Consider the following 16,794-nt stretch of genomic DNA (forward strand, 5'->3'; position numbering starts at 1 on the left):
GGATCTACCGTAATCAGGAAGGGACAGCGGCCACAGTGGGATCTTCTGTAATCAGGAAGGGACGGTGGCAACAGTGGGATCTGCCGTAATCAGGAAGGGATGGCGGCGACAGTGGGATCTGCTGTAATCAGGAAGGGATGGCGGCGACAGTGGGATCTGCTGTAATCAGGAAGGGACGGTGGCCACAAAGGGATCTGCTGTAATCAGGAAAGGACGGTGGCCATTGTTTTATGGTTTTAATATTTTTAAAGGATTTTAACTCTCTTCTGGTGTCCCTGTGTAGACGAGGATCACATGTCGTGTTATTCTACTGCAAGCTGCACGAAAATGGATAAGTCATCTTACTCATACTCATATGTGGGAGAATTGGCGATTTGGCCCCTTTGATGCAAAGACCCGAGGGCCTGGCTGGGGTGATGGGGTTAGATGTGGGATCGCAATGTAACGGTCACTTAAGCCTCCCAATCCTGCCCTTCGGTGCCCACTCTGACGCCCGTTTCTCAGGGGTGCAGCCGCCTTTCGGTGCAGTCACATCTGGGCTCCGCGCTACATTGGATTTTATCATTGGGACTTTTGTGGTTAAACTAAAAAACACAGAAGAAAAAACATTTCTGAGTAAGAAACCAACTTCAGCCCGGTACCGGGGGTCGCGGACGCCGCGGGCAACACTTGTCATGAAATTCAATTGGCAAGATGACTGGTTGTCTGATACACCGACATGTAGGTAACAACCAAAAAAGTCCCCCCAATGATAGAAACCCCCCTAACAGCCCCGTGATGCCGGTACCGCGCCGCGCACACCCAATGCCTTCGTTGCTTGCTGTGGCTCAGGGGGTGTCGCTGCAGTTTCTGCTGAATTTGTCCCCCCCGCCCATCCGTATCGCCTCCCCCCTCCTATCGCCCCCGTTGATCACACAGTACTGTGCGCATGCGTGTTGTATCCTCTCCCCGCCCGCTCCCTCCTCCTCCTCCTCTCCCCGGTGCTAGTGCCGCTCCGCTCACCACCCGGAGGCGCCGGGCACAGGGTGGAGGCTCTGCCGGCTGCACGGACCACACAGCCACCGCCACCGGACTGGAGCTCCTGCTACAAGTTATCCTCACACAGTGACAGCAGCACGGTAGGTGGCCCCGGGACACAGCGGCGCTGCCAGGGTGGGAGATGCGGTGCGTGCGTGCGTGTATGGATGTGTCAGTGTCTGTACAGTGTGTGTATGGATGTGTCAGTGTCTGTACAGTGTGTATGGATGTGTCTGTACAGTGTGTATGGATGTGTCAGTGTCTGTATAGTGTGTGCATGGATGGGTCAGTGTCTGTACAGTATGTGTATGGATGTGTCAGTGTCTGTACAGTGTGTATGGATGGGTCAGTGTCTGTACAGTGTGTGTACGGATGTGTCAGTGTCTGTACAGTGTGTGTATGAATGTGTCAGTGTCTGTACAGTGTGTATGGATGGGTCAGTGTCTGTACAGTGTGTGTACGGATGTGTCAGTGTCTGTACAGTGTGTGTATGGATGTGTCAGTGTCTGTACAGTGTGTGTATGGATGTGTCTGTACAGTGTGTATGGATGTGTCAGTGTCTGTACAGTGTGTATGGATGTGTCTGTACAGTGTGTATGGATGTGTCAGTGTCTGTACAGTGTGTATGGATGTGTCAGTGTCTGTACAGTGTGTATGGATGTGTCTGTACAGTGTGTATGGATGTGTCAGTGTCTGTACAGTGTGTATGGATGTGTCAGTGTCTGTACAGTGTGTATGGATGTGTCTGTACAGTGTGTATGGATGTGTCAGTGTCTGTACAGTGTGTATGGATGTGTCAGTGTCTGTACAGTGTGTATGGATGTGTCAGTGTCTGTACAGTGTGTGTATGGATGTGTCAGTGTCTGTACAGTGTGTATGGATGTGTCAGTGTCTGTACAGTGTGTGTGTGTATGGATGTGTCAGTGTCTGTACAGTGTGTATGGATGTGTCAGTGTCTGTACAGTGTGTGTATGGATGTGTCAGTGTCTGTACAGTGTGTATGGATGTGTCAGTGTCTGTACAGTGTGTGTATGGATGTGTCAGTGTCTGTACAGTGTGTGTATGGATGTGTCAGTGTCTGTACAGTGTGTGTATGGATGTGTCAGTGTCTGTACAGTGTGTGTATGGATGTGTCAGTGTCTGTACAGTGTGTGTATGGATGTGTCAGTGTCTGTACAGTGTGTGTATGGATGTGTCAGTGTCTGTACAGTGTGTGTATGGATGTGTCAGTGTCTGTACAGTGTGTGTATGGATGTGTCAGTGTCTGTACAGTGTGTATGGATGTGCCAGTGTCTGTACAGTGTGTATGGATGTGTCAGTGTCTGTACAGTGTGTGTATGGATGTCAGTGTCTGTACAGTGTGTGTATGGATGTGTCAGTGTCTGTACAGTGTGTATGGATGTGTCTGTACAGTGTGTATGGATGTGTCAGTGTCTGTATAGTGTGTGCATGGATGGGTCAGTGTCTGTACAGTATGTGTATGGATGTGTCAGTGTCTGTACAGTGTGTATGGATGGGTCAGTGTCTGTACAGTGTGTGTACGGATGTGTCAGTGTCTGTACAGTGTGTGTATGAATGTGTCAGTGTCTGTACAGTGTGTATGGATGGGTCAGTGTCTGTACAGTGTGTGTACGGATGTGTCAGTGTCTGTACAGTGTGTGTATGGATGTGTCAGTGTCTGTACAGTGTGTGTATGGATGTGTCTGTACAGTGTGTATGGATGTGTCAGTGTCTGTACAGTGTGTATGGATGTGTCTGTACAGTGTATGGATGTGTCAGTGTCTGTACAGTGTGTATGGATGTGTCAGTGTCTGTACAGTGTGTATGGATGTGTCTGTACAGTGTGTATGGATGTGTCAGTGTCTGTACAGTGTGTATGGATGTGTCAGTGTCTGTACAGTGTGTATGGATGTGTCTGTACAGTGTGTATGGATGTGTCAGTGTCTGTACTGTGTGTATGGATGTGTCAGTGTCTGTACAGTGTGTATGGATGTGTCAGTGTCTGTACAGTGTGTGTATGGATGTGTCAGTGTCTGTACAGTGTGTATGGATGTGTCAGTGTCTGTACAGTGTGTGTGTGTATGGATGTGTCAGTGTCTGTACAGTGTGTATGGATGTGTCAGTGTCTGTACAGTGTGTGTATGGATGTGTCAGTGTCTGTACAGTGTGTATGGATGTGTCAGTGTCTGTACAGTGTGTGTATGGATGTGTCAGTGTCTGTACAGTGTGTGTATGGATGTGTCAGTGTCTGTACAGTGTGTGTATGGATGTGTCAGTGTCTGTACAGTGTGTGTATGGATGTGTCAGTGTCTGTACAGTGTGTGTATGGATGTGTCAGTGTCTGTACAGTGTGTGTATGGATGTGTCAGTGTCTGTACAGTGTGTGTATGGATGTGTCAGTGTCTGTACAGTGTGTATGGATGTGCCAGTGTCTGTACAGTGTGTATGGATGTGTCAGTGTCTGTACAGTGTGTGTATGGATGTCAGTGTCTGTACAGTGTGTGTATGGATGTGTCAGTGTCTGTACAGTGTGTATGGATGTGTCTGTACAGTGTGTATGGATGTGTCAGTGTCTGTATAGTGTGTGCATGGATGGGTCAGTGTCTGTACAGTATGTGTATGGATGTGTCAGTGTCTGTACAGTGTGTATGGATGGGTCAGTGTCTGTACAGTGTGTGTACGGATGTGTCAGTGTCTGTACAGTGTGTGTATGAATGTCAGTGTCTGTACAGTGTGTATGGATGGGTCAGTGTCTGTACAGTGTGTGTACGGATGTGTCAGTGTCTGTACAGTGTGTGTATGGATGTGTCAGTGTCTGTACAGTGTGTGTATGGATGTGTCTGTACAGTGTGTATGGATGTGTCAGTGTCTGTACAGTGTGTATGGATGTGTCTGTACAGTGTATGGATGTGTCAGTGTCTGTACAGTGTGTATGGATGTGTCAGTGTCTGTACAGTGTGTATGGATGTGTCTGTACAGTGTGTATGGATGTGTCAGTGTCTGTACAGTGTGTATGGATGTGTCAGTGTCTGTACAGTGTGTATGGATGTGTCTGTACAGTGTGTATGGATGTGTCAGTGTCTGTACTGTGTGTATGGATGTGTCAGTGTCTGTACAGTGTGTATGGATGTGTCAGTGTCTGTACAGTGTGTGTATGGATGTGTCAGTGTCTGTACAGTGTGTATGGATGTGTCAGTGTCTGTACAGTGTGTGTGTGTATGGATGTGTCAGTGTCTGTACAGTGTGTATGGATGTGTCAGTGTCTGTACAGTGTGTGTATGGATGTGTCAGTGTCTGTACAGTGTGTATGGATGTGTCAGTGTCTGTACAGTGTGTGTATGGATGTGTCAGTGTCTGTACAGTGTGTGTATGGATGTGTCAGTGTCTGTACAGTGTGTGTATGGATGTGTCAGTGTCTGTACAGTGTGTGTATGGATGTGTCAGTGTCTGTACAGTGTGTGTATGGATGTGTCAGTGTCTGTACAGTCTGTGTATGGATGTGTCAGTGTCTGTACAGTGTGTGTATGGATGTGTCAGTGTCTGTACAGTGTGTATGGATGTGCCAGTGTCTGTACAGTGTGTATGGATGTGTCAGTGTCTGTACAGTGTGTGTATGGATGTCAGTGTCTGTACAGTGTGTGTATGGATGTGTCAGTGTCTGTACAGTGTGTGTATGGATGTGTCAGTGTCTGTACAGTGTGTATGGATGTGTCAGTGTCTGTACAGTGTGTGTATGGATGTGTCAGTGTCTGTACAGTGTGTGTATGGATGTGTCAGTGTCTGTACAGTGTGTGTATGGATGTGTCAGTGTCTGTACAGTGTGTGTATGGATGTGTCAGTGTCTGTACAGTGTGTGTATGGATGTGTCAGTGTCTGTACAGTGTGTGTATGGATGTGTCAGTGTCTGTACAGTGTGTATGGATGTGTCAGTGTCTGTACAGTGTGTGTGGATGTGTCTGTACAGTGTGTATGGATGTGTCAGTGTCTGTACAGTGTGTATGGATGTGTCTGTACAGTGTGTATGGATGTGTCAGTGTCTGTACAGTGTGTATGGATGTGTCAGTGTCTGTACAGTGTGTGTGGATGTGTCAGTGTCTGTACAGTGTGTGTATGGATGTGTCAGTGTCTGTACAGTGTGTATGGATGTGTCAGTGTCTGTACAGTGTGTGTGGATGTGTCTGTACAGTGTGTGTGGATGTGTCTGTACAGTGTATGGATGTGTCAGTGTCCGTACAGTGTGTATGGATGTGTCTGTACAGTGTGTATGGATGTGTCAGTGTCTGTACAGTGTGTATGGATGTGTCAGTGTCTGTACAGTGTGTGTGGATGTGTCAGTGTCTGTACAGTGTGTGTATGGATGTGTCAGTGTCTGTACAGTGTGTATGGATGTGTCAGTGTCTGTACAGTGTGTATGGATGTGTCAGTGTCTGTACAGTGTGTGTGGATGTGTCTGTACAGTGTGTGTGGATGTGTCTGTACAGTGTATGGATGTGTCAGTGTCTGTACAGTGTGTGTATGGATGTGTCAGTGTCTGTACAGTGTGTGTATGGATGTGTCAGTGTCTGTACAGTGTGTGTATGGATGTGTCAGTGTCTGTACAGTGTGTGTATGGATGTGTCAGTGTCTGTACAGTGTGTGTATGGATGTGTCAGTGTCTGTACAGTGTGTGTATGGATGTGTCAGTGTCTGTACAGTGTGTGTATGGATGTGTCAGTGTCTGTACAGTGTGTGTATGGATGTGTCAGTGTCTGTACAGTGTGTGTATGGATGTGTCAGTGTCTGTACAGTGTGTGTATGGATGTGTCAGTGTCTGTACAGTGTGTGTATGGATGTGTCAGTGTCTGTACAGTGTGTGTATGGATGTGTCAGTGTCTGTACAGTGTGTGTATGGATGTGTCAGTGTCTGTACAGTGTGTGTATGGATGTGTCAGTGTCTGTACAGTGTGTGTATGGATGTGTCAGTGTCTGTACAGTGTGTGTATGGATGTGTCAGTGTCTGTATGGATGTGTCAGTGTCTGTATGGATGTGTGTCTGTACAGTGTGTATGGATGTGTCAGTGTGTGTACAGTATGTGTGTGGATGGGTCAGTGTATGTACCGTGTGTTTATGGATGTGTCAGTGTGTGTGTATGGATGAGTAAGTGTCTGTACAGTGTGTATGGATGTGTGTGTCTGTACAGTGTGTATGGATGTGTCAGTGTCTGTACAGTGTGTATGGATGGGTCAGTGTGTGTACAGTATGTGTGTGGATGGGTCAGTGTCTGTACAGTGTGTATGGATGTGTCAGTGTCTGTACAGTGTAGTTATGGATGTGTCAGTGTATGTGCAGTGTGTGTATGCATGGGTAAGTGTCTGTACAGTGTGTAGGAGTCTGTACAGCATGTGTATGGATGTCAGTGTGTGTAAAGTGTGCTTATATATGTCTGTGTCAGTATATGTACAGTGTGTGTATATGTCAGTGTATGTACAATGTGTATGGATGTGTTAGTGTCTAGTATGTGTGTATATATGTTTGTGTCAATGTATGCACAGTGTCTGTGTATTGACATTGTCTATGTGTTTCAGTATTTGTGCAGTGTCTGGTTATGGCTATGTACAGTACAGACGAAAAGTTTGGACACACCTTCTCATTTAAAGATTTTTCTGTATTTTCATGACTATGAAAATTGTACATTCACACTGAAGGCATCAAAACTATGAATTAACACATGTGGAATTATATACTTAACAAAAAAGTGTGAAGCGACTGAAAATATGTCTTATATTCTAGGTTCTTCAAAGTAGCCTCCTTTTGCTTTGATGACTGCTTTACACGCTCTTGGCATTCTCTTGATGAGCTTCAAGGGGTAGTCACCCGGAATGGTTTTCACTTCACAGGTGTGCCCTGTCAGGTTTAATAAGTGGGATTTCTTGCCTTATAATTGGGGTTGGGACCATCAGTTTTGTTGAGCAGAAGTCTGGTGGATACACAGCTGATAGTCCTACTGAATAGACTGTTAGAATTTGTATTATGGCAAGAAAATCGCAGCTAAGTAAAGAAAAACGAATGGTCATCATTACTTTAAGAAATGAAGGTCAGTCAGACCGAAAAATTGGGAAAACTTTGAAAGTGTCCCCAAGTGCAGTTGCAAAAACCATCAAGCGCTACAAAGAAACTGGCTCACATGAGGACCGCCCCAGGAAAGGAAGACCAAGAGTCTCCTCTGCTTCTGAGGATAAGTCACCAGCCTCAGAAATCGCAGATTAACAGCAGCTCTGATTAGAGACCAGGTCAATGCCACACAGAGTTCTAGCAGCAGACACATTTCTACAACAACTGTTAAGAGGAGACTTTGTGCAGCAGGCCTTCATGGTAAAATAGCTGCTAGGAAACCACTGCTATGGACAGGCAACAAGCAGAAGAGACTTGTTTGGGCTAAAGAACACAAGGAATGAACATTAGACCAGTGGGAATCTATGCTTTGGTCTGATGAGTCAAATCCAAATTTGAGATCTTTGGTTCCAACCACCGTGTCTTTGTGCGACACAGAAAAGGTGAACGGATGGACTCTACATGCCTGGTTCCCACCGTGAAGCATGGAAGAGGAGGTGTGATGGTGTGGGGGTACTTTGCTGGTGACACTGTTGGGGATTTATTCAAAATTGAAGGCATACTGAACCAGCATGGCTACCACAGCATCTTGCAGCAGCATGCTATTCCATCCAGTTTGCGTTTAGTTGGACCATTATTTATTTTTCAACAGGACAATGACCCCAAACACAACTCCAGGCTGTGTAAGGGCTATTTGACCAAGAAGGTGAGTGATGGGGTGCTATGCCAGATGACCTGGCCTTCACAGTCACCAGACCTGAACCCAATCGAGATGGTTTGGGGTGAGCTGGACCGCAGAGTGAAGGCAAAAGGGCCAACAAGTGCTAAGTATCTCTGGGAACTCCTTCAAGATTGTTGGAAGACCATTCCAGGTGACTACCTCTTGAAGCTCATCAAGAGAATGCCAAGAGAGTGCAAAGCAGTCATCAAAGCAAAAGGAGGCTACTTTGAAGAACCTAGAATATAAGACATAATTTCAGTTGTTCACACTTTTTTTGTTAAGTATATAATTCCACATGAGTTAATTCATAGTTTTGATGCCTTCAGTGTGAATGTACAATTTTCATAGTCATGAAAATACAGAAAAATCTTTAAATAAGAAGGTGTGTCCAAACTTTTGGTCTGTACTGTATGTATATCTTATATCTCCATCCATCTCTGGCAGTGTGAAAGACTGTTGGAAATGATGCCAAGACGCATGAAATCTGTGATTAAAAATCATGGTTATTCCAGAAAATATTGATTTCGGAACTCTTCCTGAATTAAAACATTAGTATTGTTGTTTCTAAATGATTATGAACTTGTTTTCTTTGCATTATTTGAGGTCTGAGAGCACTCTTTTTTTTATTTTTACCATTTTTCTTTGTAGAAAATAAATAAAAAATGTATTCCTTGGAACTTCGGAGACATGTTGTCAGAAGTTTATAGAATAAAAGAACAATTGACATTTCATTCACAAATATACCTATAAAGAGAAAAATCAGACAAACTGAACATTTTGCAGTGGTCTCTTAATTTTTCCCAGAGCTGTATATGTTTATTTGTATTGCCCATGAATCTCGGCTGCCACTGCCACAACTGCAGCGTCGTTCATCCTGTGTCTGAAAAGTGATATGATAGTTGACCGGTACCACACGTCTTAGCTAACCTCTCCATACCACAGGTCCATTCTATAGTCTAATAATGCCATTTGTTTGTCGTAATGGTTTCATTTTGCAAACACATTGTATTCAAGTATCTGGAAAATGGCGCCATTTCTCTAATGTAACATTTTCAGTTCACTTTGGTCCTACTGATACCAGCTTCTAAGGGTGGTTTGTTGGGCTGTTGGGAGTGCGGTGGGGTCTGGTCACCTTTGTTTTGTTGTGGAAATTTCATCCTGTCAGTTTGTGTATGAATATATGTATATATACAGACAGTGGGTACTGAAAGTATTCAGACCCCTTTAAATTTTTCACTCTGTGTTTCATTGCAGCCATTTGGCAAATTCAAAAAAGTTCTTTTTTTTTTCTCATTAATGTACACTCTGCACCCATCTTGACTGAAAAAAAACCCAGAAATTTATTAAAAAAAGAATAACTGAAATATCACGTGGTCATAAGTATTCAGACCCTTTGCTCAGTATTGAGTAGAAGCACCCTTTTGAGCTAGTACAGCCATGAGTCTTCTTGGGAATGAGGCAACAAGTTTTTCACACCTGGATTTGGGGATCCTCTGCCATTCTTCCCTGCAGATCCTCTCCAGTTCCGTCAGGTTGGATGGTGAACATTGGTGGACAGCCATTTTCATGTTTCTCTAGAGATGCTCAACTGGGTTTAGGGTCATTGTCTAGTTGGAAGGTGAGCCTTCGGCCAAGTCTGAGGTCCAGAGCACGCTGGAAGAGGTTTTCATCTAGGGTATCTCTGTACTTGGCCGCATTCATGTTTCCTTCAATGACAACTAGTCGTCCTGTCCCTGCAGCTAAAAAACACCCCCATAGCATGATGCTTCCGTCGAGCCACTCTGCCATAAAGGTCCGACTGGTGGAGGGTTGCAGTGATAGTTGACTTTGTGGAACTTTCTCCCATCTCCCTACTGCATCTCTGGAGCTCAGCCACAATGATCTTGGTGTTCTCCTTTACCTCTCTCACCTCTTCTCCCATGATTGCTCAGTTTGGCTGGACGGCCAGGTCAAGGAAGACTTAAATTCTTCCATTTAAGGATTATCGAGGCCACTGTGCTCCTAGGAACCTTGAGTAATGCAGAAATTGTTGTAACCTTGGCCAGTTGTGTGTCTTGCCACAATTCTGTCTCTGGGCTCCTTGGCCACTTCCTTTGACCTCATGATTCTCATTTGGTCTGACATGCACTGTGAGCTGTGAGGTCTTATACAGACATGTGTTTGCCTTTCCAAATCAAGTCCTATCAGTTTAATTGAACACAGTTGGCCTTCAATGAAGGAGTAGAACCATCTGAAGGAGGATCAGAAAGAAAATGAGAGCATGTGACTTAAATATGAGTGTCTGAGCAAAGGGTCTGAATACTTATGACCATGTGATATTTCAGTTTTTCTTTTTTATTAAATTTGAAACAATTACTATATTTCAGGTTTTTTTTCAGTCAAGATGGGGTGCAGAATGTACTTTAATGAGAAAAAAATGAACTTATTTGAATTTATCAAACGGCTGCAATGAAACAGAGTGAAAAATTTAAAGGGGTCTGCATACTTTCCGTACCCACTGTGTATAGTGTGTTCCTGCTTGCTCTATGCAATACATGTGTTGCTCTGATTTCCTACATGCTGCGTTCATCTTTGGTTTGCTGTAGGATGAAACACGCGTCATATCTATGATCCTGCTGCAGGGATGTAGCATGAGGACTCCTCTGGTCCAGCACTAGTGGATGTGACTCTTTGTGATCGTCCTGGATGGATGCAGCATGAGCCGGCTCCTCTGGTCCAGCACTTGTGGATGCGGCTCCCTGTGATCATCCTAGATGGATTCATCATGAGCCGGCTCCTCTGGTCCAGCAGTGGTGGATGTGACTCTTTGTGATCGTCCTGGAGGGATGCAGTATGAGCTGGGTTATCAGGTCCTGCACAGGTGGATGCGGTTCCCTATGATCGTCCTGAATGGATGCAGCATGAGCCTCCTCCTCTGGTCCAGCACTGGTGGATGCTGTTCCCTATGATCGTCCAGAATGGATGCAGCATGAGCCTCCTCCTCTGGTCCAGCACTGGTGGATGCGGTTCCCTATGATCGTCCTGAATGGATGCATCATGAGCCGGCTCTTCTGGTCCTGCACTGGTGGATGCGGCTCCATGTGATGCTGCTGGAGGGATGCAGCATGAGCCGGCTCCTCTGGTCCAGCACTGGTGGATGCTGCTCCCTGTGGTCCTGCTGGAGAGATTATGGCAACCAACCCAGAACTATGGACCAATCAGTGGAGTCCAAACAAAGATCAGGTGAAAAAATATATAGCTCTTTATTAATTGGTGACAAACAAAAATGACATAAGAATAAAATGTAAGGTATACATATTATAAAATCATTGTGCACATGTACAGGACCAGATTGGATTTGTAACCCCTAAAACTGTAATATGGTAGATAAGATAGCCTAAAGAACACATGAGAAACAAATACTTGTGACAAAAAATAGTGACAATAGCGTGTGAAAAAATTAATAATAACAATAATTTTTAGAAGACATTTCTAGGGAACCTCACATAGTGCATAATAGCTATATAGTGAATCCATAGTGTAAGCAGTGCCAAATAATAACCATAGAACACGGAGAGCTAATTGCAGCTCTCAGTGTGCATAAAAGGAAAAAGTAAAGTGAGTACAAAATGTAATGGGCACAAATAAAAGTAATGCACCTTCAGGGGTTAACAGGTCCTGGATCACCGTGCACCCCGATGCGTGTTTTGGAATTAAATTCCTTCGTCGGGGGGGGGATGCAGCATGAGCCGGCTCCTCTGGTCCAGCACTGGTGGGTGCTGCTCCCTGTGGTCCTGCTGGAGGGATGCAGCATGAGCCGGCTCCTCTGGTCCAGCACTGGTGGGTGCTGCTCCCTGTGGTCCTGCTGGAGGGATGCAGCATGAGCCGGCTCCTCTGGTCCAGCACTGGTGGATGCGGCTCCCTGTGGTCCTGCTGGAGGGATGCAGCATGAGCCGGCTCCTCTGGTCCAGCACTGGTGGATGCGGCTCCCTGTGGCCCCACTGGAGGGATGCAGCATGAGCCTCCTCCTCTGGTCCAGCACTGGTGGATGCGGCTCCCTGTGGTCCTGCTGGAGGGATGCAGTATGAGCCGGCTCCTCTGGTCCAGCACTGGTGGATGCGGCTCCCTGTGTTCCTGCTGGAAGGATGCAACATGAGCCTCCTCCTCTGGTCCAGCACTGGTGGGTGCTGCTCCCTGTGGTCCTGCTGGAGGGATGCAGCATGAGCCGGCTCCTCTTGTCCAGCACTGGTGGATGCGGCTCCCTGTCGTCCTGCTGGAGGGATGCAACATGAGCCTCCTCCTCTGGTCCAGCACTGGTGGGTGCTGCTCCCTGTGGTCCTGCTGGAGGGATGCAGCATGAGCCGGCTCTTCTGGTCCAGCACTGGTGGATGCGGCTCCCTGTGGTCCTGCTGGAGGGATGCAGCATGAGCCTCCTCCTCTGGTCCAGCACTGGTGGATGCGGCTCCCTGTGGTCCTGCTGGAGGGATGCAGCATGAGCCGGCTCCTCTTGTCCAGCACTGGTGGGTGCTGCTCCCTGTGGTCCTGCTGGAGGGATGCAGCATGAGCCTCCTCCTCTGGTCCAGCACTGGTGGATGCGGCTCCCTGTGGTCCTGCTGGAGGGATGCAGCATGAGCCTCCTCCTCTGGTCCAGCACTGGTGGGTGCTGCTCCCTGTGGTCCTGCTGGAGGGATGCAGCATGAGCCGGCTCCTCTGGTCCAGCACTGGTGGATGCGGCTCCCTGTGGTCCTGCTGGAGGGATGCAACATGAGCCTCCTCCTCTGGTCCAGCACTGGTGGGTGCTGCTCCCTGTGGTCCTGCTGGAGGGATGCAGCATGAGCCGGCTCCTCTTGTCCAGCACTGGTGGATGCGGCTCCCTGTGGTCCTGCTGGAGGGATGCAGCATGAGCCTCCTCCTCTGGTCCAGCACTGGTGGGTGCTGCTCCCTGTGGTCCTGCTGGAGGGATGCAGCATGAGCCGGCTCCTCTGGTCCAGCACTGGTGGATGCGGCTCCCTGTGGTCCTGCTGGAGGGATGCAACATGAGCCGCCTCCTCTGGTCCAGCACTGGTGGATGCGGCTCCCTGTGGTCCTGCTGGAGGGATGCAGCATGAGCCTCCTCCTCTGGTCCAGCACTGGTGGGTGCTGCTCCCTGTGGTCCTGCTGGAGGGATGCAGCATGAGCCGGCTCCTCTTGTCCAGCACTGGTGGATGCGGCTCCCTGTGGTCCTGCTGGAGGGATGCAGCATGAGCCGGCTCCTCTGGTCCAGCACTGGTGGATGCGGCTCCCTGTGTTCCTGCTGGAGGGATGCAGCATGAGCCGGCTCCTCTGGTCCAGCACTGGTGGATGCGGCTCCCTGTGTTCCTGCTGGAGGGATGCAGCATGAGCCGGCTCCTCTGGTCCAGCACTGGTGGATGCGGCTCCCTGTGTTCCTGCTGGAGGGATGCAGCATGAGCCGGCTCCTCTGGTCCAGCACTGGTGGATGCGGCTCCCTGTGTTCCTGCTGGAGGGATGCAGCATGAGCCGGCTCCTCTGGTCCAGCACTGGTGGATGCGGCTCCCTGTGTTCCTGCTGGAGGGATGCAGCATGAGCCGGCTCCTCTGGTCCAGCACTGGTGGATGCGGCTCCCTGTGGTCCTGCTGGAGGGATGCAGCATGAGCCGGCTCCTCTGGTCCAGCACTGGTGGATGCGGCTCCCTGTGGCCCCACTGGAGGGATGCAGCATGAGCCTCCTCCTCTGGTCCAGCACTGGTGGATGCGGCTCCCTGTGGTCCTGCTGGAGGGATGCAGTATGAGCCGGCTCCTCTGGTCCAGCACTGGTGGATGCGGCTCCCTGTGTTCCTGCTGGAAGGATGCAACATGAGCCTCCTCCTCTGGTCCAGCACTGGTGGGTGCTGCTCCCTGTGGTCCTGCTGGAGGGATGCAGCATGAGCCGGCTCCTCTTGTCCAGCACTGGTGGATGCGGCTCCCTGTCGTCCTGCTGGAGGGATGCAACATGAGCCTCCTCCTCTGGTCCAGCACTGGTGGGTGCTGCTCCCTGTGGTCCTGCTGGAGGGATGCAGCATGAGCCGGCTCTTCTGGTCCAGCACTGGTGGATGCGGCTCCCTGTGGTCCTGCTGGAGGGATGCAGCATGAGCCTCCTCCTCTGGTCCAGCACTGGTGGATGCGGCTCCCTGTGGTCCTGCTGGAGGGATGCAGCATGAGCCTCCTCCTCTGGTCCAGCACTGGTGGGTGCTGCTCCCTGTGGTCCTGCTGGAGGGATGCAGCATGAGCCGGCTCCTCTGGTCCAGCACTGGTGGATGCGGCTCCCTGTGGTCCTGCTGGAGGGATGCAACATGAGCCTCCTCCTCTGGTCCAGCACTGGTGGGTGCTGCTCCCTGTGGTCCTGCTGGAGGGATGCAGCATGAGCCGGCTCCTCTTGTCCAGCACTGGTGGATGCGGCTCCCTGTGGTCCTGCTGGAGGGATGCAGCATGAGCCTCCTCCTCTGGTCCAGCACTGGTGGGTGCTGCTCCCTGTGGTCCTGCTGGAGGGATGCAGCATGAGCCGGCTCCTCTGGTCCAGCACTGGTGGATGCGGCTCCCTGTGGTCCTGCTGGAGGGATGCAACATGAGCGGCCTCCTCTGGTCCAGCACTGGTGGATGCGGCTCCCTGTGGTCCTGCTGGAGGGATGCAGCATGAGCCTCCTCCTCTGGTCCAGCACTGGTGGGTGCTGCTCCCTGTGGTCCTGCTGGAGGGATGCAGCATGAGCCGGCTCCTCTTGTCCAGCACTGGTGGATGCGGCTCCCTGTGGTCCTGCTGGAGGGATGCAGCATGAGCCGGCTCCTCTGGTCCAGCACTGGTGGATGCGGCTCCCTGTGTTCCTGCTGGAGGGATGCAGCATGAGCCGGCTCCTCTGGTCCAGCACTGGTGGATGCAGCTCCCTGTGTTCCTGCTGGAGGGATGCAGCATGAGCCGGCTCCTCTGGTCCAGCACTGGTGGATGCGGCTCCCTGTGTTCCTGCTGGAGGGATGCAGCATGAGCCGGCTCCTCTGGTCCAGCACTGGTGGATGCGGCTCCCTGTGTTCCTGCTGGAGGGATGCAACTTGAGCCTCCTCCTCTGGTCCAGCACTGGTGTGTGCTGCTCCCTGTAGTCCTGCTGGAGGGATGTAGCATGAGCCTCCTCCTCTGGTCCAGCACTGGTGGATGCGGCTCCCTGTGGTCCTGCTGGAGGGATGCAGCATGAGCCTCCTCCTCTGGTCCAGCACTGGTGGATGCGGCTCCCTGTGTTCCTGCTGGAGGGATGCAACTTGAGCCTCCTCCTCTGGTCCAGCACTGGTGTGTGCTGCTCCCTGTAGTCCTGCTGGAGGGATGTAGCATGAGCCTCCTCCTCTGGTCCAGCACTGGTGGATGCGGCTCCCTGTGGTCCTGCTGGAGGGATGTAGCATGAGCCGGCTCCTCTGGTCCAGCACTGGTGGGTGTGAGCCCCAGATACAATGATTCATGTTGCTTTTCTCAGGGGTAAACATTTACACTTCTTGTTTGTTCTATTCTGTAATATCGATACTGCTTCCTCACTCTTCTTCCACCTCTGGTGTCTTAGATGATTTCTGAAGTAGTATGTACTTAGTCAGCTACTGAAAATCTATCCTATATACAGTTGTGACCAAAAGTATTGACACCCCTGCAATTCTGTCAGATAATACTCAGTTTCTTCCTGAAAATGATTGCAATCACAAATTCTTTGGTATTATCTTCATTTAATTTGTCTTAAATGAAAAAACACAAAAGAGAATGAAGCAAAAAGCAAAACATTGATCATTTCTCACAAAACTCCAAAAATGGGCCAGACAAAAGTATTGGCACCCTCAGCCTAATACTTGGTTGCACAACCTTTAGCCAAAATAACTGCGACCAACCGCTTCCGGTAACCATCAATGAGTTTCTTACAATGCTCTGCTGGAATTTTAGACCATTCTTCTTTGGCAAACTGCTCCAGGTCCCTGATATTTGAAGGGTGCCTTCTCCAAACTGCCATTTTTAGATCTCTCCACAGGTGTTCTATGGGATTCAGGTCTGGACTCATTGCTGGCCACCTTAGAAGTCTCCAGTGCTTTCTCTCAAACCATTTTCTCTAGTCACCTTCCACGACGGCATATGGAGGTTGCCTCTTTGCCCTAATGGGGAACAGGAAATGGAGAGGTTAAAAGGCCCTCCCACCTCCCTCTCACCAGTGTCTTTTCCTGTTCCCCATGGGACAGGAGAGGTTTACTTCGTATGCAGTGGTGGCCGGTGACTGCTGCATCTTACAAGCGTCGGCTTGTGTGTAACCGGGCAGCATGGGGTCGTATCTTACCTCCCCTTTTATGCTGCTCCCGTCGCGCCGCGCTGCGGTGTCCTCGGGACCTGTGCCTAGCCTTCCCGCGCCCCCGTGAGGGCAAAGCAGGCTAGTGTTTCTGACCGGAGTCCTCCTGGAGCTCTCCGGTCTCCTTCCCCTCCACACACGCTGCTGGCAACCCGGAAGTGATCGCGCGCGTCACTTCCGGTCCTTTCTGCGCTCCCTGGAGGCACTTCCGCCGGCGGTGTCTTGTGCAGGACGGCGTCCTCCACGCTGGACTATGGAGGGGAAGAGGTGATCGCTGGGGGCAGGTGCATTCCACCGTGTATAAAACCTGCCAGAAAACGTCGCAGGTAAGACTGTTCCTGTCATGGAGAGCGGTACCTGCCCTGCGCTTGCAGAGCCCAGCGCTGCCCCTGCCACAGTAAGTGCCGCAGGGACAGGGGTCCTTAGGTAGTAACTTTGGGGTATCCTTGGTCACTCTCTCTCTCCCCTCTCATTGCAGGGAGAAAGGTCTACCCCCAAAACTACTGTTAAAAAGAAGTGTGCCATCTGTACCATTAAGCTGCCACCTTCATGGGAGAAAAAACTCTGCAGGACCTGTACTGACAAAGTTGTCAGGGCAGAGCAACCTTCTTTACTAGAGGAAATCCGATCCCTGGTCAAGCAAGAGGTGCA

The 16,794-nt window shown here is 49.6% G+C and overlaps 1 protein-coding gene across 2 annotated transcripts in view; it reads left to right on the forward strand.

The window, feature by feature from the left end:
- The first annotated feature begins 882 nt into the window (after positions 1 to 882).
- Positions 883 to 16,794, forward strand: part of FUT8 (fucosyltransferase 8) — a 270,203-nt gene continuing 254,291 nt past the window's right edge. Inside the window, exon 1 of one of the 2 annotated variants that reach the window (XM_077257005.1) lies at positions 883 to 1,118. The gene's annotated coding sequence lies outside the window, so the exon portion shown is untranslated. The remainder of the gene's footprint in view (positions 1,119 to 16,794) is intronic. The other variant, XM_077256999.1, reaches the window with a different exon arrangement.

Source organism: Ranitomeya variabilis, chromosome 1, assembly GCF_051348905.1.
Source record: "Ranitomeya variabilis isolate aRanVar5 chromosome 1, aRanVar5.hap1, whole genome shotgun sequence".
NCBI classification, from domain to species: Eukaryota; Metazoa; Chordata; class Amphibia; order Anura; family Dendrobatidae; genus Ranitomeya; species Ranitomeya variabilis.